At 49.7% G+C, this 23980-nt stretch overlaps 1 protein-coding gene and 1 pseudogene across 2 annotated transcripts in view; one reads left to right on the plus strand and one right to left on the minus strand.

Annotated features, from left to right (window-relative positions):
• FUT5 (fucosyltransferase 5) overlaps positions 1-23980 on the plus strand; it is a 46202-nt gene that overhangs the window by 8161 nt on the left and 14061 nt on the right. The window lies entirely within an intron of this gene.
• LOC126942892 (NADH-ubiquinone oxidoreductase chain 5-like) lies at positions 20607-22887 on the minus strand (annotated as a pseudogene). The gene is made up of 2 exons (XR_007721622.1): positions 21422-22887; positions 20607-21097 (listed from the first exon to the last, which is right to left on the minus strand). The product of XR_007721622.1 is annotated as an NADH-ubiquinone oxidoreductase chain 5-like (transcript).

Genomic DNA, 23980 nt, shown 5'->3' on the forward strand with positions numbered 1-23980 from the left:
TGTCTCCAAAAATAAATAAATAAAAATAAACAAATAAATGAAAAGCAGCTAGGCATCATGGTGTGAGCCTGTAATTCCAGCTACTCAGGAAGCTGAGGCAGGTGAATCGCTTGAACGCAGGAGGTGGAGGTTGCAGTGAGCTGAGATCGAGCCATTGTACTCCAACCTGAGTGACAAGAGCAAAACTCCATCTCAGAAAATAATAATAAGACAGGGTCTTGCCCTGTTGCCCAGATTAGAGTGCAGTGGTAAGGTCATAGCTCACTGAAACCTCAAACTCCTGGGCTCAGATGATCCTTCTGCCTCAGCCTCCCAAGAAGCTGGGACTACAGGCATGCACCAGCACACCTGGCTAATTTCTAAATTGTTTGTAGAGATGGAGTCTCACTGCGTTGCCCAGGCTGGTCTTGAACTGCTGGCCTCAAGTGATCCTCCTGCTTCAGCCTCCCAAAGTGCTGGGATTACAGGCGGGAGTCACCGTGGCCGCTGCAGATCTTGCTTCCACCATAGACAGGCACTTCTGGGCCAAACATTTCCCTTGTCCTGACAAAGACCCCTGGGACCAACACTGGCCCACTAGGGTACCCCCAAAAGAGCTGCTCAAAAAGGGGGCTGGAGCCAGGCGTGGTGGTACACACCTGTAGTCCCAGCTACTCAGGAGGCTAAGGTGGAGGAATCACTTGAGCCCAGGAGTTTGAGGCTGCAGTGAGCTATGATCCTGCCACTGCACTCCAGCCTGGGTGACAGAGCAAGACCCTGTCTCTAAACCAAGAGGGGCCCAGAGCCCTCAATGGCTTGGGGGTGCCACGTCCCTGTGCCCACAGGGTCCCCATCAGAGCACAGCGGGAGGAAGAGGGAGTAGACGGGATAGAGATCTTAGGAGAGAGGACCTGACGTTCTCCTGGCTGTGTTCTGGTGGGAGGCTGCAGCCTTAAAGCCTAAAGCCGGTTAGTCATTACTTCAGGGCTCCAGAAGTGGGGGCGGGACTTGCCCCCCCCTTGTCCTACCTGGCTTAGCATCCAAGGCTAGAACCCAATGAAGCCATAGTTCCCTGGTGCCAAATCATCTTGGGCATCCCCTGCGTCCACAAGGGTCACGCAGCCAGTGAGACACTTGGCCCATGGGGAAACTGAGGCACAGGGCTGCCTGGGCCTCCCTCCCTGCGTATCTCTTTTCTAGCCACCCTCCCTCCACTTGCTGTGGTCCTCCTCAGAGCGTGGGCGCTCAGAGGGGCCTCATTTGGCCCCCAGCCCCACCATTGGCGCACACAGGTCTCTGCTCTGAGCCAGCCAAGCCTCCCCTCGGGCTTCCTGGAAAGCTGGGTGGTCAGGCCGAGCTGCAAGGGGCTCCAGCAGTCTTGGCCCTGTCCCTGGCCCCAGCCCAGCCCACATCTCACCTTCCAGGGGTCCCCACTGGGCTCTGAACCCTCGCTGAACCAGAGTAGGAAAGGTGTGAGCCAGGACAAGAGCAGCGCTCGGGGGGTCCTCGCAGTGGGGCCTGGTGGGGGATTCAGCCCAAACTGAGGGGCAGCAGGCAGAGCGATGGCCTGGCCTGAAATCTACAGCCACCACCCCCGCCACCCTAGCCTTTTAAAACTAATCCAAAGTCTTCTATTTTGTCCATTTTTTTTTTCTCAGCACTCTTTCTAAAATGCATTTTACAATGTATCTTTCTTCCTTTAGAGGTAAAACGGACTCATGCCATAGAATTCGAAAGATTCCAGAGAGCTTTTATTTTATTTTATTTTATTTTATTTTGAGACGGAGTCTTGCTCTGTCACCCAGGCTGGAGTGCAGTGGCCGGATCTCAGCTCACTGCAAGCTCCTCCTCTCGGGTTCACGCCATTCTCCTGCCTCAGCCTCCCGAGTAGCTGGGACTATAGGCATCCGCCACTTTGCCCGGCTAGTTTTTTTTTTTGGTATTTTTTAGTAGAGACGGGGTTTCACCGTGTTAGCCAGGATGGTCTGGGAGGCCGAGGCGGGCAGATCATGAGGTCAGGAGAGCTTTTAGAATAAATACCAGCCACTCCCCAAGCCCCATGCCATCCCCAGAGGCCATTAGTCGGTTTCTTGTTTCTCCTTCCAGCCATGCTCCACGGAAACAAGCATGTCTGTATATTTTCTTTTCCCCACAGAAACAACATCACACTCCCCGTGCTTTCTTGCAGCTCAGCGTAGTTGCCTCTTAACAATGCACCTTTGATGTCTTTCTTCGAGTGCAGGACATCCCCCTCTTTTGTAACGACAGTGTAATATTCCATCTGGAGGCTGGACCATTGTTCTAGTGAAATCACACGTCCTGCCCTCCTGTCTTCTGCTACTAGACACCGGGCAGCAATGAAGAACTTGTAGTAAATGTCATTTTTGACCGGGCATGGTGGCTCACGCCTGTAATCCCAGCACTTTGGAAAGCCGAGGCAAGCAGATCATGAGGTCAGGAGTTTGAGACCAGCCTGGCCAACATGGTGAAACCCTGCCTCTACTAAAAATAAAAAAAAAAATTAGCTGGGCGTGGTGGCACGCACCTGTAGTCCCAGCTACTCAGGAGGCTAAGGCAGGAGAATCACTTGAACCCGGGAGGCGGAGGTTGCAGTGACCCAAGATCACGCAACTGCACTCCAGCCTGCATGACAGAGCAAGACTCCATCTTGGAAAAATAAATAAATAAATAAATAAATAAATAAATAAATAAATAAATGTCATTTTGACATGGATAAATATGCCCACACCTTTCCTGAAAAATGTTTTTAGTTAGTAAACATTATTTTATTTTATTATTATTATCTTTTGGGGGCAGGATCTGGCTCTGTTGCCCAGGCCAGAGTGCCACACTCAAACACAGCTCACTGCAGCCTCAAACTCCTGGGCTCAGTCCTCCAGCCTGTAGCTAGGACTACAGGCATGCACCACCGTGCCTGGCTAATTTTTAAATTATTTGTAGAGATGGTCTCCCTATGTTGTCCAAGCTGGTCTCAAATTCCTGGACTCAAGCCAGTCTCCTGCCTCTGTCTCCCAAAGTGCTGGGATAAAATAAGCCACCACACACAGCTGATTTTATCTTTTTATAGAGACAGTGTCTCGCTCTGTCGCCCAGGTTGCAGTTCAGAGGTGCAGTCCAGCTCACTGCAGCCTCAAACTCCTGGGCTCGAGCAATTCTCCCTCCATAGCCTCCTGAGTAGCTGGGACTACAGGCGTGCACCACCACGTCCAACTAATTTTTTCATCTTTTTGAAGAGACGAGGTCTCACTGTGTTGCCCACACATATTATCAATATCTTGCATTAGTGTGAGACATTTATTAGAACTGATGCATCAGTATTAATTAATGAAAGTTCAGGTCGGGCACAGTGGCTCATGCCTGTAATCCCAGCACTTTGGGAGGCCGAGGTGGGTGGATCACCTGAGGTCAGGAGTTTCAGACCAGCCTGGGCAACATGGTGAAACCTCATCTCTACTAAAAATCCAAAAAAATTAGCCAGGCGTGGTGGCATGCACCTGTAGTACCAGCTACTCGGGAGGCTGAGGCAGGAGAATCACTTGAACCTGGGGAGGCAGAGCTTGCAGTGAGCCGAGATCGGGCCATTGCCCTCCAGCCTGGGTGACAGAGCAAGACTCCGTCTCAAAAAAAAAAAAAAAGAAAGTTCATAGTTGACACGAGGGTTCACTCCTGTTGTTGTATTCATATATTCTGTGGGTTTGGATGAATGTGTAATGACATGTGTCCACCATTACAGTATCATGCAGTGTAGTTTCACTGCCCTAAAAATCCACTGTGCTCTGCCCGTTCATCCCTTCCCCTTCCAAGTCCCTGACAACTACTGACCTTTTTACCGTCTCCATAGTTTTCCTCTTTCTGGAATATTCTGTAGCTAGAATCACACAGTGTGTCACCTTTTCAGATGGACTTCTTTCACTCAGTAGTATGCATTGAAGGGCTGGGCGCGGTGGCTCACGCCTGTAATCCCAGCACTTTGGGAGGCCAAGGCAGGCGGATCACCTGAAGTCAGGAGTTCGAGACCAGCCTGGCCAAGATGACAAAACCCCGTCTCTACTGAAAATACAAAAAATTAGCCAGGCGTGGTGGTGGATGCCTGTAATCTCGGCTACTTGGGAGGGTGAGGCAGGAGAATCGCTTGAACCCGGGGAGTGGGGGAGAGGTTGCAGTGAGCCAAAATCGTGCCACTGCACTCCAGCCTGGGCAACAAGAGTGAAACTCCGTCTCAAAAAAAAAAAAAAAATGCATTTAAGGTTCCTCTATGTCTTTTCATGACTTGACAGCTCATTTCTTTTTTTTTTTTTTTTTTTTTTTTTTGAGACGGAGTCTCGCTCTGTCACCCAGGCTGGAGTGCAGTGGCCGGATCTCAGCTCACTGCAAGCTCCGCCTCCTGGGTTTACGCCATTCTCCTGCCTCAGCCTCCCGAGTAGCTGGGACTATAGGCGCCCGCCACCTCGCCCGGCTAGTTTTTTTTTTTTTTTTTTTTTTTTTTTTTTTTTTTTTTTTTTTTGAGACGGAGTCTCGCTCTGTCGCCCAGGCTGGAGTGCAGTGGCCGGATCTCAGCTCACTGCAAGCTCCGCCTCCCGGGTTCGGGCCATTCTCCTGTCTCAGCCTCCTGAGTAGCTGGGACTACAGGCGCCCGCCACCTCGCCCGGCTAGTTTTTTGTATTTTTTAGTAGAGACGGGGTTTCACCGTGTTAGCCAGGATGGTCTCGATCTCCTGACCTAGTGATCCGCCCGTCTCGGCCTCCCAAAGTGCTGGGATTACAGGCTTGAGCCACCGCGCCCGGCCTGTTTTTTTGTATTTTTTAGTAGAGACAGGGTTTCACCGTATTAGCCAGGATGGTCTCGATCTCCTGACCTCGTGATCCGCCCGTCTCGGCCTCCCAAAGTGCTGGGATTACAGGCTTGAGCCACCGCGCCCGGCCTCATTTCTTATATATATATTTTTAGACAGAGTCTTGCTCTGTCACCCAGGCTGGAGTGCAGTGGCACCATCTCGGCTCACTGCAACCTCTGCCTCTTGGGTTCAAGCGATTCTTCTGCCTCCTGAGTAGCTGGGACTACAGGCTTATGCCACCACGCCCAGCTAATTTTTGTATTTTTAGTAGAGACAGGGTTTCACTATGTTGGCCAGTCTGATCTCGAACTCCTGACCTCAGGTGATTCGCCCGCCTCTGCCTCCCAAAGTGCTGGGATTAGAGCCATGTGCCACCGCGCCCAGCCTGAATAGTATTTTATCGTCTGAACACCCCTGTTCTCCTGCCAAAGGACACCTTGGCTGCTTCCAAGTCTTGGCAATGGTGAATAACGCTGCTGTAGACATCTGTGTACAGGTTTTTGTGTGGATGTTCGGTTTTAACTCCTTTGGGTAAATACCTAGGAGTGCCATTTCTTTTTTTTTTTTTTTTGAGACGGAGTCTCACGCTGTTGCCCAGGCTGGAGTGCAGTGGCGCGATCTCGGCTCACTGCAAGCTCCGCCTCCCGGGTACCCGCCATTCTCCTGCCTCAGCCTCCTGCGTAGCTGGGACTTATTTTTTGTTTTTTAGTAGAACGGGGTTTCACTGTGGCTCGATCTCCTGACCTTGTGATCCGCCCGCCTCGGCCTCCCAAAGTGCTGGGATTACAGGCTTGAGCCACCCGCGCCCGGCCTAGGAGTGCCATTTCTAGGTCGCATCATAAGAGTGTGTTTAGTTTTACAGGAAACTGCCAAACTGTTCTAAAGTGGCTGTGCCATTCTGCATTCCCACCGGCAATGAGTGACACTTTCTGTTGCTCCCTGTCTTCAGGGGTTGGTGGCATTTGGGGTTGGTGTTGGCAGTGCTTTGGATTTGGCCATTCTAATAGGTGTGTAGGGACATTTTTTTTTTTTCTTTTTTGAGGCAGAGTCTCACTCTGTTGACTAGGCTAGAGTGCAATGGCGTGATCTCGGCTCACTGCAACCTCCACCTCCTGGGTTCAAGCGATTCTCCCGCCTTAGCCTCCTGAGTAGCTGGGACTACAGGTGCGTGCCACCATGCCCAGTTAATTTTTGTATTTTTAGTAGAGACGGGGTTTCGCCATGTTGGCCAGGATGGTCTCAATCTCTTGACCTCATGATTTGCCCACCTCGGCCTCCCAAAGGGCTGGAATTACAGGTGTGAGCCACAGCACCCGGTCTTGTCTGTTTTTTTAAGAGACAGGAGCTCCCTCTGTCACCCAGGCTGGAGTGCAGTGGAGCATCATAGCTCACTGCAGCCTCCAACACCTGGGCCCAAGCGATCCTCCCACCTCGGCCGCCCAAGTTACCTGGACTACAGGTGTGCACCATCACACCCTGATTTTTTTTATTTTGAGAGCTGGGGTTTCCCCATCTTGCCCAGGCTGATCACCTACTCCTGGGCTCATGGTATCCACCTGCCTCAGCCTCCCAAAGTGCAGTGATTACAGGTGTGAGCTACTGCACTCAGCCAATTTGCCTAAAATTTTAAATAAACACCCGCTGCCCCTCCTCTGTGTTCCCAAGCACAGTTCCAGAAACTTCTGTACATAATTTCTTTGCCATCTCAGTGCAATTTGGGTTACGATGGGGGTGCTGGTGTCTCATTTTTACAGATGGGGAAAACAAGGCTCAGAGAGGCATAGCTACTTACCCAGGGTCACATAGCAAATGGGGGCCAAGTCGGGGCAGCTGTGACTGACACCGGAGCATATCTGTCCATTGTGAGCTGGACCTTACCCAAGACAGACTGAGTCCCCACTCCCAAGACTCACAGCCCAGTGGTGGAGACAACACATGACTGAGCAGTCACAACTCGGGCCGAGCAGGGTGTGATGAGGTCACACAGGCAGATGGGGACCCAGAGGAGGGACCTGACCCAGCCAGGTTGAGGATGCTTCCAGGGGAAGGGGGCTTGCCAGGAAGGGAAAAGAGTTGCCCAGGAGAGAGGGACATCATGTGTGACAGCTCAGAGGAGAGACAGAAAGGAGAGTGGCTAAGAGCACAGAAAGTCCGAGGTTCTAGATCCTTCTCTGGGTGTCAGTTTCCACTCCTTAGCCATGAGCCACTCTCTTGACCAAGCCTGGCACATGGGGAGCTGGACAGTCAAGGCTGGGGCATCCATCCTACCCCTGCCTGGGGTATGGGGAGGCAGGAGTGCCAGAGCAGCCCCCACTGCGTCTGGGGGGCCCAGCAGGACTCCGTCCAGGTGGAGACTGGGAGGGGTGAAGGCGTTCAGAGGTGCTTCCCTGGACTCCTGCCTCGACAGGAAAGGAAATGGCAGGGTGGGGGTGGCAGAAGTCTATTTCCCGCCCCTGCCTCAAATTGGACGCTTCCTGCCCTAGGCCAGCTCCTTGGTGAGCCGGGACCCCCTTCCCACCCGTTACTGCCTCTCTAATGGGGGCCTCAACCCATTAGTGAGGCCGCCCACTGAGAGCCTGGGAGTCCCAGGTGCTCCCAGCCCGCACTCCCCCTGCCGAGTGACGACCGTTAAAGATGAATAATGAGCCCGGCAGGAGGGACCTGGGAGGTGGTGAGGGGCTGGCCCAGGGGGTGGGGGCCAGGGAGGCCCCAAAGCCTCCTCCATCTGGCTGGTCCCGGAGGCACCTGGGAAGCCCATCAGGAAGGCGTTGAGTCCTGGAAGCCACCTGAGCGCCTGGTGTGGCTCTGGTTTCACCTCCTTACTGCCTGCCTTTGCCTCTGTCACCTGCCCTTACAGGGACCCCCCCCGCCGAGCCCCCACCCAGCTGAAGTCATCAGAGTTAGCAAATAAAAATCCAAGACATCCAGTTAAGTTTGGATTTCAGATAGATAATGAATCACGGCTTGGCATAAGTATATCCCATGCAGTTCTTTTATAGCATCATTCATATCATTCATTCCTTTTTTTTTTTTTTTTTGAGATGGAGTTTTGCTCTGTTGCCCAGGCTGGAGTCCAGTGGTGTGATCCTGGCTCACTGCAACCTCCGCCTCCCAGGTTCAAGCAATTCTCGTGCCTCAGCCTCCCTAGTAGCTGAGACTACAGGCGTGCACCCCCACACTCGAGTAACTTTTTTGGTAAAGAAAGAGTTTTGCTATGTCGCCCAGGCTGGTCTCGAACTCCTGGGCTCAAGGGATCCTCCTGCCTCAGCCTCCCAAAGTGCTGGGATTATAGGCATGTGCAACTGCACTGGTCTGGAGTGGATTTTTTCTTTAATTTTTTTTTTTACAACTTTTTTGAGACAGAGTCTCGCTCTGTCTCCCAGGCTGGAGTGCAGTGGCACAATCTCGGCTCACTGCAACCTCTGCCTCCCGGGTTCAAGTGATTCTCCTGCTTCAGCCTCCTGAGTAGCTGGGATTACAGACGTGCGCCACCACGCCCGGCTAATTTTTGTGGAGTGGATGTATTTTAATATCTCACCATCTGCATGAGGTTTCCACAGCCCACCAGCCCTGTCCCTGCCCCCTCTTTGACCCTTCCCTGGCTCTATGAGGGTGTTTGAGGTCCCCAGCGGGTCGCTGGCACAGCAGGCATCTCTTGGAATTTGCACAAAACGACTCAAAGTTACTGTAACTCTGGAAACCTCTGGAGAGGTCCCTAGGGGAGAGTGGTCCCTAGGCATGAGTCCCTAGGGTCCGCATGCCCACCTCCCCCAAGGACTCATCACTCAGGGCCTCTTTCATCTCCCCTGGCTTTCAGGGAGGCCTCCAGGTGAGAACACACTCCCTGAATCCCGGGTTCGAGTCCTGGTTCTGCTGCTTGAGAGTTGTGTGGCTATAAGCCTCCCTCTTTCTCGGTGCCTTAGTTTCCTCGCCTGTAAAATGGGGATGAATCACAATGCCATTACTGATAGCAGCTGTCCGGGTTGTTGAGAAGACCAAGTGCATTGATTTCTTCAAGGAGCTTGGTCCGGCACACAGTGCTCACTGAAGTGATGGCCGGGGCCCCAGCCTCCCTCCTGGCCCAGGGGGAGGGGCCGAGCGGGAAGTGGAGGTTAATTTTAGCCCTGATGACACCCACTGGCCGCCTGCCTTGTCCAAACATCCCCAGCCAGGCATGAGGTTCAAAGCATCCCCCCACCCCCTGCCTGTGACATCCAAGGAGCCTGTTTATTCGTTCTCGTCTGCGGCAGCATTCTTTGCCTGCCTGCGCCTGCACCCCGGCCTCCTCCATCTCCAGCCCTGAGAGGTCCCGCCTTGTGTCACTGAGGGTGAGGACCACCTCACCTGCAGGTCCCCCTGAGACAGGCTGTAATCCCTGGGGTGGTCGGTGAGGGCTGGGGAAGGGGCAGGGGGAGGGTCATTCCTGCCCCAAAGTCCGAAGATCCTCAGTCTTCGTTTGTAATTCTCCAAGTAAGAGTTCAAGCTTCCGTCACAGACAAGGATGTTTATTCAGCACCTGTCGACTGAGTGCCTACTGGGTGCCAGGTCATGCTGGGGACCCAAGCCCTGCCCCATGAGCCAGCCAGTCTGGGGAAGACACTGACAAACCAAGAAATAAACAGGATAATATTTCTTTTTGAGACGGAGTTTCACTCTTGTTGCCCAGGCTGGAGTGCAATGGCGCAATCTCAGCTCACCACAACCTCCACCTCCCGGGTTCAAGCGATTCTCCTGCCTCAGCCTCCTGAGTAGCTGGGATTATAGGCACCCACCACCACGCCTGCCTAATTTTGTATTTTTAGTAGAGACGGGGTTTCTCCATGTTGCGGGGAGTGTATGCAGACGCCACCTTGGGAAGAGATGCGCCAGAATTTGCAGTCCTCTCTGTCCCTGTTGGCGTTCCCTGGAGGGTAGAAAATTTCCTCTACCCAGACTCTCAGAATGTTCCAAAGACCTGAACTGGTCTCAAACTCCCGACTGCAGGTAATCCACCTGCCTTGGCCTCCCAAAGTGCTGGGATTACAGGCCTGAGCCACCGTGCCTGGCGTGTTTTTTTTATTTTTTCTGAGACAAAGTCTCTGTTGTTGCCCAGGCTGGAGTGCAGTGGCGCGATCTCGGCTCACTGCAACCTGCGCCTCCCAGGTTCATGCAATTCTTGAGCTTCGGCCTCCCAAGTATAGGCGCCCACCACCACGCCCAGCTAATTTTTCTATTTTGAGTAGAGACAGGGTTTCACTGTGTTGGCCAGACTGGTCTCAAACTCCTTACCTCATGATACACCCACCTCGGCCTCCCAAAGTGCTGGGATTACAGGAGTGAGCCCCTGTGCCCTGCCTATTTACTTTTACTTATTTATTTATTGACTGAGTGAGTGAGACAGTTTTGCTCTGTTGCCCAGACTGGAGAGCAGTGGTGTGATCTCAGCTCACCACAACCGCCAATTCCCAGGTTCAAGTAATTCTCCTGCCTCATCCTCGTGAGTAGCTGGGATTACAGGCGCCCACCACGCTCGGCTCATTTTTTGTAAGGCTCTGCCCTTGTTCTGAAGTCAAATCTCAGCACTGTCACCCTCTGGGAGGGGGCGTGACCAGGAGCTACAGCTGGGCTTAGGGCCTGAGTGGCTGCAGGTGGATACCAAGTGTAAATTGAGGTCTCTGGAATATTCTGAGAGTCTGGGTAGGGGAACATTTCTACTCTCCAGAGAACGCCAACAGGGACAGAGCGGACCGTAAATCCTGGTGCAACTTCCCAAGGTGGGTGGCATCTCCCTACACTCCCTTCAGGTCTGGCCCGGGTAACCAGGTCGCTGGCTCTAATTTTTTACTGGCTGTAATTTTTGCCGTTGGAGAGACAGGTGTCTTAGAAACCTTGAAAACATCACCTAAAAACAAACCAAGAAAATTATGCTTTTCAGCCAGGCGCTGTGGCTCACTCCCGTAATCCCAGCACTTTGGAAGGCAGAGACAGGCTGATCATGAGGTCAGGAGATCGAGACCATCCTGGCTAATACCGTGAAACCCCGTCTCTACTAAAAATACAAAAAATTAGCCAGGCGTGGTGATGTGCGCCTGTAATTCCAGCTACTCGGGAGGCTGACAGGAGAATCACTTGAACCCAGGAGGCAGAGGTTGTAGTGAGCCGAGATTGTGCCACTGTACTCCAGCCTGGGTGGGTGACAGAACGAGACTCTGAAGAAAAAAAAAAAAGAAAGAAAAGAAAAGAAAATTATGCTTTTTTCCAACAGACCTTCTAACCATTTCCGTTCTCCGAAATACCTCCATTGGGCCGGGTGCCGTGGCTCACGCCTATAATCCTAGCACTTTGGGAGGCGGAGGAGGGCGGATCACTTGACGTCAGGAGTTCCAGAACAGCCTGGCCAACATGGTGAAACACCATCTCTACTTAAAATACAAAAATTAGCTGGGCATGGTGGCGGGCATCTGTAATCCCAGCTACTCCGGAGGCTGAGGCATGAGAATCGCTTGAACTCAGTAGGGGGAGGTTGTGGTGAGCCGAGATCGCACCACTGCCCTCCAGCCTGGGCGACAGAGCAAGACTCAGTCTCAAAAACAAACAAACAAAAAAGAAAATACCTCCATTAGCTTTTCTGATTCTAAAATTGCCACTCGTACACTTCACAAAACCTTTCCAGAATGAGAGGCCCCTTTGTTCCCTGGCCCCGTGTATTCCCTGGAATTTTCTCTCCCTGGGCAGGGAGGTAAATGCTATTGTTTTTTCACACATGAGGTTTTGCAATGGGCTTTATTTCCACTCCACAATAGATGGCCCCACAGCTTTTATTTCTAGAAATTGGAAAATGAAGCGTGTCCAGCACCCGCCTCTTCACCCACCACAGGCTGAAATTTAAGCTGTATGAACCCGGCTGGGCCTGGGTACCAGGGTTGGGCAGACCCCAGCATGTTGGTGCCAGGGGGCCTGGGGGTGAGGCCAGGGTAAGGTTTCTAGGGGTGCCAGGTTTCTGTCACCGTCACCTGGGGCTTCCCCCACTACCTGTCTGTTTAGTGGCCCTAGCACCATGTAGATGAGCAGGGAGAGGCCGAGTTCTTTAAAGTATTACAGGAGGGGAAACCAAGGCCCACAGAAGGCCAGGGATCCAGGCCAAACATTCCAGCCTGTAGAGGGGGTATGCAGAGACCCTGCGGATGGTGGGAGGATCAGCGTGACCTTCCAGGTCACCTCAGCCTCCTGAAGAAGGTGCCAGCAGTGGCTCTACTCTACAGAGGAGGTGGCTGACGCCCAGAGAAGTTGAGGAACTCACCCAAGGCCACACAGCTGCCAGAGATGAAAGTCTTTTTTCTGAAGATCTCAGGTCAAGAGCTCCAAAGTCAGGCAAGTCCCCCATAGAGCCCTGCTCCACCACTTAGGGGCTGCAGGTGGCTTCTGACTGTAAATGAGGACTTCTGGAACATTCCAGAACATTCTGGAACATTCTACTGTTGGGGGAAATTGCTGTTCTCTGGAGAATGCCAAGGGGGACCTGGTGGTGGAGGGTGGTGGTGACTCCCAGGTGCTATCTGAACCTCAATTTCCCCATCTGTACAGTGGACATGCAGAGGTACCTATGATGTCTCCCCCAGGCCCAGGTGGGAGGGTGGAGGGGCACAGGGTGGGGAAGGTGTGGAGGCCTAAAGAGTCTCTGCCAAGCCCCCTGGTGACCCTGGGCCTGAGCCAGCCTTGCTGGGCCCATCACTCACCTGCCACCTACACCACACACCTGGGTCCCTCTCCCCACCGCCTGGCTGCAAGCCAGGGGTCCCAGGAGGGGGACGGGGCCCTCGGGAGGCCAGGCCAGGGCTTCCTAACAGGGTAGTGTGGGACCAGTCCCCTGGGGGTAAGGAGTTGGAGTGGGAGCAGGCTGCTCTGTCCCCTGACGCCCCTGGAGCCCCCATGGTCGCCGCCTCTACCTGAACTGATGTCAGAATCAGCATCTCCCTTTCTCAACTTCTCTTTCTCTCCCTCTGGAATTTCCTCTGAGGCTTAGAGGGATGTGGAAACCCTCCTTGGGCTCCACGAGGGCAGAAGCCTAGCCACCTGGCCAACATTGGGGGACTCTGACCTGCCCCCTCTGGAACCGCAGCACTGCCCTCAAACCCCTATTGCCTCCCCGTATGCCCCAGATCTCACGTGTGGTTCACAGCCCACCCGCCGAGCCCGTGGGGCCTTCCCCTCCTCCTGAGTGGCAGCTGCCCTTGGCTCCCAGCCCTTAGGCCCCAAGGGGAGAGAAATTTCCAGCAGGCTGACAGCTTTATCACCCACCCAGCCCAGGCTGAGGGAGGAGCTGGGGTGTCCAGTGAAGGCCAGGACCCCAACAAGGGGCACAGATGGCCTCACCGCACCCCCCCAAGCAAGTCTCAGCTCATCTGAGCCAGAGGGAAGGGATCCTCATGGCCTGAGCCTAGGATCAGGGGCATAGGGGTGGCTGGAGAAGCCAGTAGAAGGGACTGATCTGGCTGGGAGGGCAGGAGAGCCCCTACCTGGGGAGGCTGTTTTCACCGAGCCCTGAAGGATGACTGGGAATTAAGCAGGAGGCACGGGGCAGAGAGTACAGCTGTCCAACTGGAGCCAGCCTGGTGCGTTTGAGACTCCCGGTGACTTGAGTAATGAGCGCCCTCTCTCAGGACCTCAGTCTTCATATCCACAGGACAGCTGTGTGGGACGGATGTCTTGGCTGGTCCAGGCTTGACTGGGGCTCCGGGACAAAGTGACACCAAGACTGACAGCCCCATGAGTTATGTTTTTTTTTTTTTTTTTTTTTTTTTTTTTTTTTTTTGAGATGGAGTCTCACTCTGTCACCCAGGCTGGAGTGCAGTGGCGCAGTGCAAGCTCCGCCAGTCTTGCCATTCTCCTGCCTCAGCCTCCCGAGTAGCTCACTGCTAAAACCTCTCGATCTCCTCCTGATCTGGTTCAAGCGAGTGCTGGGATTACAGGCCTCAGCCTGCCCGCCGGTTTTTTTTTTTTTTTTTTTGAGATGGAGTCTCACTCTGTCACCCAGGCTGGAGTGCAGTGGCCCAGTCTTGGCTCACTGCAAACCTCCGCCTCCTGGGTTCAAGCGATTCTCCTGCCTCAGCCTCCCGAGTAGCTGGGACTACAGGTGTGTGCCAGCACACCTGGCTAATTTTTGTATTTTTAGTAGAGACGGGGTTTCACCGTGTTGGCCAGGCTGGTCTCGAACTCCTGACCTCAGGTCATCCGCTCACCTCAGCCTCCCAAAGTGCTGGGATTACAGGTGTGAGCCACCGCGCCTGGCCTCCCTGAGTTATGTTTTAATCAGTCACAGACACTGGGCGCAGTGGCTCACGCCTGTAATCCCAGCACTTTGGGAGGCCGAGGCAGGTGGATCACCTGAGGTCGGGAGTTCGAGACCAGCCTGACCAACATGGTGAAACCCCGTCTCTACTAAAAATACAAAATTAGCTGGGTGTGGTGGCCTGTAATCCCAGCTGCTGGGGAGACTGAGGCAGGAGAATTGCTTGAACCCAGGAGGCAGAGGTTGTGGTGAGCCAGAGATCGCGCCATTGCATTCCAGCCTGGGAAACAAGAGCAAAACTCCATCTAAAAAAAAAAAAAAAATCAGTCACAGACAATGCCCCCGGTGAGGACATGAACAGCCAGCAGCCCCTAGTTGCAGGCTGGGGTCTTTCTGGTGCTGTATGTAGTGGGATGGAGGAGGGGATGGAAGGTTCTCGCTGATTTGTCAACCCAGGAGGAATTAGGCATTCTTTTTTGGAGGGGATGGAACCTCTGTCACCCAGGTTGGAGTACAGTGGCGCCATCTTGGCTCACTGCAACCTCCACCTCCTGGATGCAAGCAATTCTGTGACCTCAGCCTCCTGAGTAGCTGGGATTACACCACGCCCGGCTAATTTGTTTAATTTTTAGTAGAGACAGGGTTTCACCATATTGGCCAGGCTGGTCTCGAACTGCCGACCTCAGGTGATCCACCTGCCTCAGCCTCTCAAAGTGGTGGGATTACAGGCGTGAGCCACCGTGCCTGGCCTGGGCATTCTTTTTCTAGAAAAAAATAACTTGGGTTCAACTTAGGTGGGACCTCAGCCCTGACCACCCCTGAATCACCCATTTCCCCCAATCTACCCTTCTTTTTTTTTTTTTTTTTTTTTTTTTTTTGAGATGGAGTCTCTGTCGCCCAGGCTGGAGTGCAGTGGTGTGATCTCAGCTCACTGCAAGCTCCGCCTCCCAGGTTTACGCCGTTCTCCTGCCTCAGCCTCCGGAGTAGCTGGGACTACAGGCGCCTGCTAATCAAATTATTGGATCAATTGTAAATGTTAGTTCGCTTTGGCTTGTGTGGTCTCAGCATGGATTATTCGGAGGTTTAGTTGTGCTCCGAGGTCACCCCAACTGAAATTTTTAATGCAGGCGTAGAGATTTAAAAATCCGTAGGTTTGTATGGTTCTTGGTTGCATTAATAAATTAAAGCTCCGTAGGGTCTTCTCGTCTTATTATTTTATGTCCGCCTCTTCACGGACAGGTCAATTTCACTGGTTGAAAGTAAGAGACAGTTAAACCCTCGTGTTGCCATTCATGCGAGTCCCTATTTAAAGAACAAGTGATTATGCTACCTTTGCACGGTCAGGGTACCGCAGCCGTTAAACGTGTGTCACTGGGCAGGCAGTGCCTCTAATACTAGTAATGCTAGAGGTGATGTTTTTGGTAAACAGGCGGGGGTTAAGTTTGCCGAGTTCCTTTTACTTTTTTTAACCTTTCCTTGAAAGCATGCCTGTGTTGGATTAACAGTGAAGGTAGTATGGGCTTGTTTATGTTTATCAATACTGGGCTGTTAAGTATTGGTGAGGCTTTCGGTCTGATTTAGGCTTATGCGGTGGAGAGAGTATTCATGTTACTTATACTAGCATTATTGCTTCTATAGGATGATAGATTAATCCAATGTAGTGTGAGGAGTTCAGTTATGTGTTTGGGGTTTTTTGAGTAGTTGATGTTGAGCTTGAACGCTTTCTTAATTGATGGCTGCTTTTAGGCCAACTATGGTAATTGGAGGTTTTTACTCTCTATATAAGGTTTTTTCCTAATGTCTAAAGAGCTGTCCCTCTTTAGACTAACAATTAAGTTTACAGGGGGATTAAGTGATTCTGTAGGTAGACTTAAGGCTGAACTAAGATTCTATCTTGGATAACCAGCTATCACCAGGCTCGGTAGGCTTGTCACCTCTACCCAGAAATCTTCCCACTATTTTGCCACATAGACGGGTGCGCTCTTTTAGCTGTTTTTGGGTAGCTCGTCTGGTTTCGGGGAAATTTGGCTTTAGTTCTCTTTGTGAAATTATTTCTAGCTAATTCATTATGCGAAAGGTACGGGGGTTAATCCTTGCTATTTTGTGCTTGGGTGATTTTTTATCTTTCCCTTACGGTACTGTATCTATAGCGCTGGGTTAAAATTTCTATCGCCTATACTTTATGTAGGTGAATGGTTTGGTATATATTGACTTGATGTTAGTATTGATTATATTTGGAGCTAGTGTTAGCTCAAGGTAGTCAAGCGGTGTTGAGATTTTCTGGGTGTAAGCCAGATGCTTTATGTTAAGCTATACCTTGATTTATCCAAGTGCACCTTCCAGTACACTTACCGTGTTACGACTTTTCCCCTCTATATAAATATTAGGGCGTTTAGTTAAGATGTTCCTTAAGTATATTTGAGGGGAGTGACGGGCGGTGTGTGCGCGCTTTATGGCCTAGTTCAATTAAGCACTCTATTAATTTACTGCTAAATCCTCCTTGGACTCTTAGGTTTCATAAGAGTTATCGTAGGGTTTTCTGAGGTAGAAAATGTAGCCCATTTTTTACCATCTCATAGGTTACACCTTGACCTAACGTTTTTGCGGGGAGGGCATTTGCGCTCACTTCGTGACCTTCATCAGGGTTTGCTGAAGATGGCGGTATATAGACTGAGCAAGAGAGGGTGGGGTGGATCGGGGCTTATCGATTACAGAACAGGCTCCTCTAGGGGGATGTGAAGCACCGCCAAGTCCTTTGAGTTTTAAGCTGTTGCTTGTAGTATTCTGGCGAGTAGTTTTGTTTTAACTAGTGAGGTTTAAGGCTAAGCATAGTGGGGTATCTAATCCCAGTTTGGGCCTTGGCTATAGTGTGTTCAGAAATTTTAAAGCCACTTTCGGCCGGGCGCGGTGGCTCAAGCCTGTAATCCCAGCACTTTGGGAGGCTGAGACGGGCGGATCATGAGGTCAGGAGATCGAGACCATCCTGGCTAACACGGTGAAACCCTGTCTCTACTAAAAAATACAAAAAACTAGCCGGGCGAAGTGGCGGGTGCCTGTAGTCCCAGCTACTGGGGAGGCTGAGGCAGGAGAATGGCGTGAACCCGAGAGGAGGAGCTTGCAGTGGGCTGAGATCCGGCCACTGCACTCCAGCCTGGGTGACAGAGCAAGACTCTGTCTCAAAAAAAAAAAATAAAAATAAAAATAAAAATAAATAAAGCCACTTTCGTAGTTTATTTTACATCAGCTAGGGTTTTACAGTTTAGATGGAGTTTAGCTTTATTGTATCAGATCTAAAACACCCTCTACGCCGATCTCTATTGACTAGGGTTAATCGTATGACCGCGGTGGCTGGCACGAAATTAAGGGTGGCTGGCCAGCCCTTAATATAGCATAGCTTAGTTAAACTTTCGTTTATTGCTAAAGATTTGTCACTGCTGTCTCCCGTGGGGGTGTGGCTAGGCAAAGTGTTTTGAGCTGCGTGTGCGTGCTTGATACTTGCTCCTCTTGGTCGTGGTGATTTGTAGGGCGTCTTCACCGGGGCGGGGATGCTTGTATGTGTAATCTTGCTAAGAGTCAATAGAAAGGCCAGGACCAAGCCTATTTGTTTATGGGGTGTGCAAGCTCATCTAGGCATTTTCAGTGTCTTGCTTTAGGTAGGTTTAAGCTACATAAACGAGGAGGTTGGTGTGATTGGGGGTGATTTCTTTGGGGTTGTGGTAGTGGAGGTATAGGTTTGGTAGTGGGTGGGCAGATGGGGGTGGGGGAAGGGGTTGTGGGTTGGTGTCAAGAGTGCTTGGTGAAGTAAATTTATATTAGTTGAGGGGATGGCAGTTGGAGTCATGCACACCTAAAAGATGAAAATACAAGCTCTGATCGGGCAAATTGAGGCTTTTGTTTTTGGGGTTTGGCAAAAGTGGGTTTAGGTGAAGGTCAGAGATGGGGGTGGGGGGGTTTGATGGAATTTTTATTGTAGTGTCGTGGAGTTGATTATTGATATGTCTTACAAGCATGAATTAAATAACACCTTGATGGCAGTCATGCGGGGCTAGGATATTGAATGTAGGTGCGATTAATAATGGCATGGACTAGGAATCAAAGACAGGCGCGACAGGATGGGATGTGGTGGGAGTCAGCATTCTGCGATGGGGCTGCGTGCGGCCCAGAGATAAAAGATACCAAATGCATGGAGAGCTCCCGTGACTGGTTAATAGGGTGATAGACCCGTGATCCATCGAGATGTCTTATTTAAGGGGAACGTGTGGGCGATCTTGATTGTTATGGCCCTGAGGTAAGAACCAGATGCTGGATACAGTTCAATTATAGCTACCCCCACGAGTTATGGGCCCGGAGCGAGGAGAGCAGCACTTTTTGGGCGGGATATTGGTTTCACGGAGGATGGTGAACAAGGGATTCCTAAGTGAGGGGGGGCATCCGTGGTGAGGAGGACTTTTTAACAGGTATGTGCTATGTCCGATGGGCGACTTAATGTACTATGTACGATTAATACAGGACTAGTTCTGTTGATACGCATGGGGTGATACGTGGGCTTTGGAGGGGTGAATGATGTACTACTGTTGAAGTGCTCATTAGGATCCTTGCTTGTAAGCATGTATTTCGAGAGGGTTGGGTAAATATGTAAGGGTATGTGCTATGTACAGTCAAACACATATAGTACTATATATTATACATGCTGGCTAGCAGTAATGCACGAATTACATAGTGGCATTAAAGGTAGGTTAATACTAAAGTTGTGCTGCAGGGCTTGTACAACATAAAATACAGAAAGTAGTTTAAGTTAGAACGCCGGTTTTGGGTGTTGGCAGTAGAGTTAAGTACTTTCTTTCTGATTGCTCTGGGGAGAGTATTCCATTTCTGGTTTACAAGGCCAGTGTATTAATTTATACTACGAGGGCAGGTTCATTTGAGTAGGTTGTTCTCGATTAGGGAGGCCAGTGGTATTAAGATTAGGATTGTGATAAAGTATATTGCGGATGCTATTTGGCCAATAATGATAAAAGGTTGGGTCACTGGTTGGCTTCCAATTCAGGTAAGGGTTAGTAGAATTGTAACTAGGAGTCAGAGTAGGAATTGGCTGAGTGGGCGGAATATTATGCTTTGTTGTTTGGATTTGTGGAGTATGGGGATAATTGCTAGGATGAGAATCGATAGGAAGAGTGCCAGTACGCCTCCCAATTTGTTGGGGACAGATCGTAGAATTGCGTATGCGAATAGGAAGTACCATTCTGGTTTAATATGCGGGGGGGGGTGTTTAGTGGGTTGGCTGGGGTATAGTTGTCTGGGTCGCTTAGGAGGTCGGGTGAAAATAGTGTTAGTATTGTTAGGGTAAAGAGGAGGAGGACTAGGCCTAGAATATCTTTAATTGTATAGTAGGGGTGAAAGGTGATTTTGTTTGAGTTAGAGGAGATTCCGCAGGGGTTGTTTGACCCCGTTTCGTGTAGGAATAGTAAATGTACGGTTGTGAGAGCGACGATAATGAAGGGTAGGATGAAGTGTAGGGTGGAAAATCGTATGAGAGTAGGGTTATCAATGGCATACCCCCCTCAGATTCATTGAAAAAGGTTGGTTCCGACATATGGGACTGCTGAGAGTAGATTTGTGATTACTGTTGCCCCCCAGAATGATATTTGGCTTCATGGGAGTACGTAGCCCATAAAGGCTGTTATAGTTATGAGTAGAAGTATAATGCCAACGTTTCAGGTCTCTAGGAGAAGATATGAGCCATAGTAGAGGCCTCGGCCTACGTGTAGGTAGAGGCAGATGAAGAGTATGGAGGCACCGTTAGCATGGAGATAGCGGATGGTTTAGCCGTGATTTACATCTCGGATAATGTGTGCGATTGAGGAGAAAGCAGAGGAGGTGTCTGGTGAGTAATGTATTGCTAAGAATAGGCCTGTGATAATTTGTAGAATTAGGCAGGTTGCAAGAAGTGAGCCGAAATTTCATCACATGGAAATGTTGGATGGGGTGGGTAGATCAATGAGGGAGTGGTTAATTATTTTTATGATTGGGTTAGATTTGTGTATTGGAATCATTTGGCACTTTTGTAGTTGAAATACAACGATGGTTTTTCGTATCATTGGTTATGGTTAAAGTCCATATGGAAGTAATGATATATATTTTATTTACATTAAGTGTGTTATTGGTTATGGGGTTTGTAGGTTTTTCTTCTAAGCCTTCTCCCATCTGTGGGGGTTTAGCATTAATTGTTAGTGGTGTAATTGGTTGTGTGATTATTTTAAGTTATGGGGGAGCTTACATGGGTTTAATGATGTTTTTAATTTATCTGGGGGGTATAATAGTTGTTTTTGGTTATACTGCGGCAATGGCTATTGAAGAGTATCCTGAGACATGGGCCTCAGGGTTTGAGGTTCTAGGGGGTCTTTTGGTAGGATTAATAATGGAAGTGGGGTTAGTTTTATGGGTTTTAAGTTTTGATGGGGTAGTGGTGGTGGTTAATTTTAATAATATGGGTAGTTGGGAGATTTTTGAGGGGGAGGGATTGGGGTTAGTTTGAGGTGATTCTATTGGTGTGGGTGCCTTGTATGATTATGGGCGTTGATTGGTGGTGGTTGCTGGTTGGATGTTATTTGTTGGTGTATATATTGTGATTGAGATTACTCGAGGTAATAGGCTATATTATTAGAAGTAGAGTTAGGGTGAGAGGAATGAGGAAAGAGAGGAAGTAGAGTTTGATTATGCCTTTCTGAGTAGTTACAGTTATGGAAGCGGTAATGTGTGTTTGTGAGATTATTTTAGGTATGGATTTTTCTAGTCATGTTGAGTCTAGTAAGAGAAAGGCTAAATTTTGACTTATAAGTAGGTTTTGATAGGGGATTATACGATGAACTGTGGTGGGAAAATATCCTAGTATGTTGGAGAATTTGAATATCTGTGATGGGTTTTTTGTTTTTAGTTTGTTGGTTATAAGGGCGAGGTCTAGGGCTGTTAGGAAACCGAGGATGGTTGCGCATAGGCTGAGAGTTTTATTTATTTTTTTTTATTTTTTATTTTTTTTTGAGACGGAGTCTCACTCTGCTGCCCAGGCTAGAGTGCAGTGGCCGGATCTCAGCTCACTGCAAGCTCCGCCTCCCGGGTTTACGCCATTCTCCTGCCTCAGCCTCCCGAGTAGCTGGGACTACAGGCGCCCACCACGTCGCCCGGCTAGTTTTTTGTATTTTTTTAGTAGAGACGGGGTTTCACCGTGTTAGCCAGGATGGTCTCGATCTCCCGACCTCGTGATCCGCCCGTCTCGGCCTCCCAAAGTGCTGGGATTACAGGCTTGAGCCACCGCGCCCGGCAAGGCTGAGAGTTTTAGATAGAGGGGTATTGTTGGCTGGGGGAGTGAGGTAGGGGGGATGTTGTTAGTGATAAGGAATCCTGTAATTATACTGCCTACTATAAGGCGTTTAATTGGGTTTAGTAGGGTGGGGTTGTTTTCGTTGATGTTTATTAGGGTTGGGAAGCGGGGTTGTCCTGTTAGGGTAAGGAGAATGGTTCGAGTGCTGTAGGCGCTTGTTAGGGAGGTGGCGATGAGAGTAATAGATAGGGCTCAGGCATTGGTATACGACGTATTTGTGGCTTCGATAATAAGATCTTTGGAGTAGAAGCCTGTGAGGAAGGGTATTCCCGTGAGTGCTAGGTTGCCAATAACTAGGGAAGTTGAGGTAAGGGGCATTGTTTTAAATAGGCCCCCTATTTTTCGGATGTCTTGTTCATTATTTAAGTTATGAATAATAGATCCGGAGCATATAAAGAGTATAGCTTTGAAGAAGGCATGGGTGCAGATGTGTAGGAATGCTAAGTGTGGCTGGTTAATACCAATGGTGACTATTATTAGACCTAGTTGGCTTGAGGTGGAGAAGGCCACGATTTTTTTGATATCGTTTTGTGTGAGGGCACAGATGGCTATGAATAGGGTAGTAACGGCTCCCAGACATAGTGTAAGATTTTGGATTAATGTGTTGTTTTCTATTAGAGGGTGGAAGCGAATGAGTAGAAATACCCCGGCAACAACTATGGTGCTGGAGTGAAGTAGAGCTGAGACAGGGGTTGGACCTTCTATGGCAGAGGGCAGTCAGGGGTGAAGACCGAATTGAGCTGATTTTCCTGTTGCTGCTAGGAGAAGGCCCATTAGTGGGAGGAGGTTTGAGTTGGAATTTAGAGCTAGTATTTGTTGAAAGTCTCACGAGTTATAATGTAGAAGGAATCATGTTATAGCTAGGATAAGACCGATGTCGCCGACGCGGTTGTATAGGATTGCTTGGATGGCTGCTGTGTTGGCATCCGCTCGAGCGTATCATCAGCTGATTAGAAGGAAGGATATGATTCCTACACCCTCTCAACCAATGAAGAGCTGGAAAAGGTTGTTGGCGGTAACTAGGATTAGTATGGCAGCGAGAAAAATGAGGAGATATTTGAAGAATTGATTGATGTTTGGGTCTGAGTTTATGTACCATAGTGAGAATTCTATAATGGATCAGGTGATGAATAGTGCAATTGGAATAAATACTATGGAAAAGTAATCTAGTTTAAAGCTTAGTGTTAGATCTAATGTTTGGGTTGTTATTCAGTGTCAGCTTCAAATGGTTGTTTCTTGGTTTGAGAAAATGTATAGGGTTGTTGGAATAAGGCTAGTAATAAAGGTGTATATTATGGTTATTTTTACATAGTTTGGGTATGAGCGTTTTTTGTTAGGATTAATGAGGGTGGCAAAAATTGGAAGAGTTAGGGAGGCAAGGGTTGTTATCATAATAGACGTGCACATAATTGTTACTTTTATTTGGAGTTGCACCAATGTTTTTGGCTCCTAAGGCCAATGCATAGCTGTTATCCTTTAAAAGTTGAGAAAACCGTAATTTTAAGTACGGAAGTATGGGTTAGCAGCCCTTGCAAGTTTTCTCGGTAAATAAGAAGTGGTGTGCTTCTATAGTAAAGTTCACAATCTAATGTTTTGATTAAACTATATTTACAGGGAGTAAACCCTAGAATGGTGTTGGGGTTGAGGGATAGGAGAATAACTGGGGCAAGGTGTATAAATACTAATGTGTTTTCTCGTGTGAAGGGGGGTTTTATGTTGATTATATGGTGTGTGAGTGTCCCTCATTGCATTGTGACGAACATGTGGAGAGAGTAGAGAGCTGTAATTAATATATTGAGTCCTGTTAGTATGATAGTAATATGAGATCAAGAAAATGAAGCTGCGATTACGAAGAGCTCACCGAGTAGGTTAATAGTAGGGGGTATGGCAAGATTGGTGAGGTTTGCTGTGAACCATCAAAAGGTTATTTTTATTTTTTTTTTTTTGAGACGGAGTCTCGCTCTGTCGCCCAGGCTGGAGTGCAGTGGCCGGATCTCAGCTCACTGCAAGCTCCGCCTCCCGGGTTCACGCCATTCTCCTGCCTCAGCCTCCCGAGTAGCTGGGACTACAGGCGCCTGCCACCTCACCCGGCTAGTTTTTTGTATTTTTTTAGTAGAGACGGGGTTTCACCGTGTTCGCCAGGATGGTCTCCATCTCCTGACCTCGTGATCCGCCCGTCTCGGCCTCCCAAAGTGCTGGGATTACAGGCTTGAGCCACCGCGCCCGGCGATCAAAAGGTTATTAATGGGAGTAGGACTTGAAGTCCTCGGGACAGTAATATGATGCGGCTGTGGGTGCGTTCATAGTTTGAGTTGGCTAGGCAGAAATATATGGAGGAGGTGAGTCCATGGGCGACTATGAGGATGGTTGCGCCAGAGAAGCTTCAGGGGGTTTGGATGAGGGAGGCTACGATTACTAGGGCTATATGGCTTACGAAAGAGTATGCGATGAGTGATTTCAGGTCTGTTTGTCGAAGACAGATTGAGCTTGTCATGATTAT

Source organism: Macaca thibetana, chromosome 19 (assembly GCF_024542745.1).
Source record: "Macaca thibetana thibetana isolate TM-01 chromosome 19, ASM2454274v1, whole genome shotgun sequence".
In the NCBI taxonomy this organism is placed as follows: domain Eukaryota; kingdom Metazoa; phylum Chordata; class Mammalia; order Primates; family Cercopithecidae; genus Macaca; species Macaca thibetana.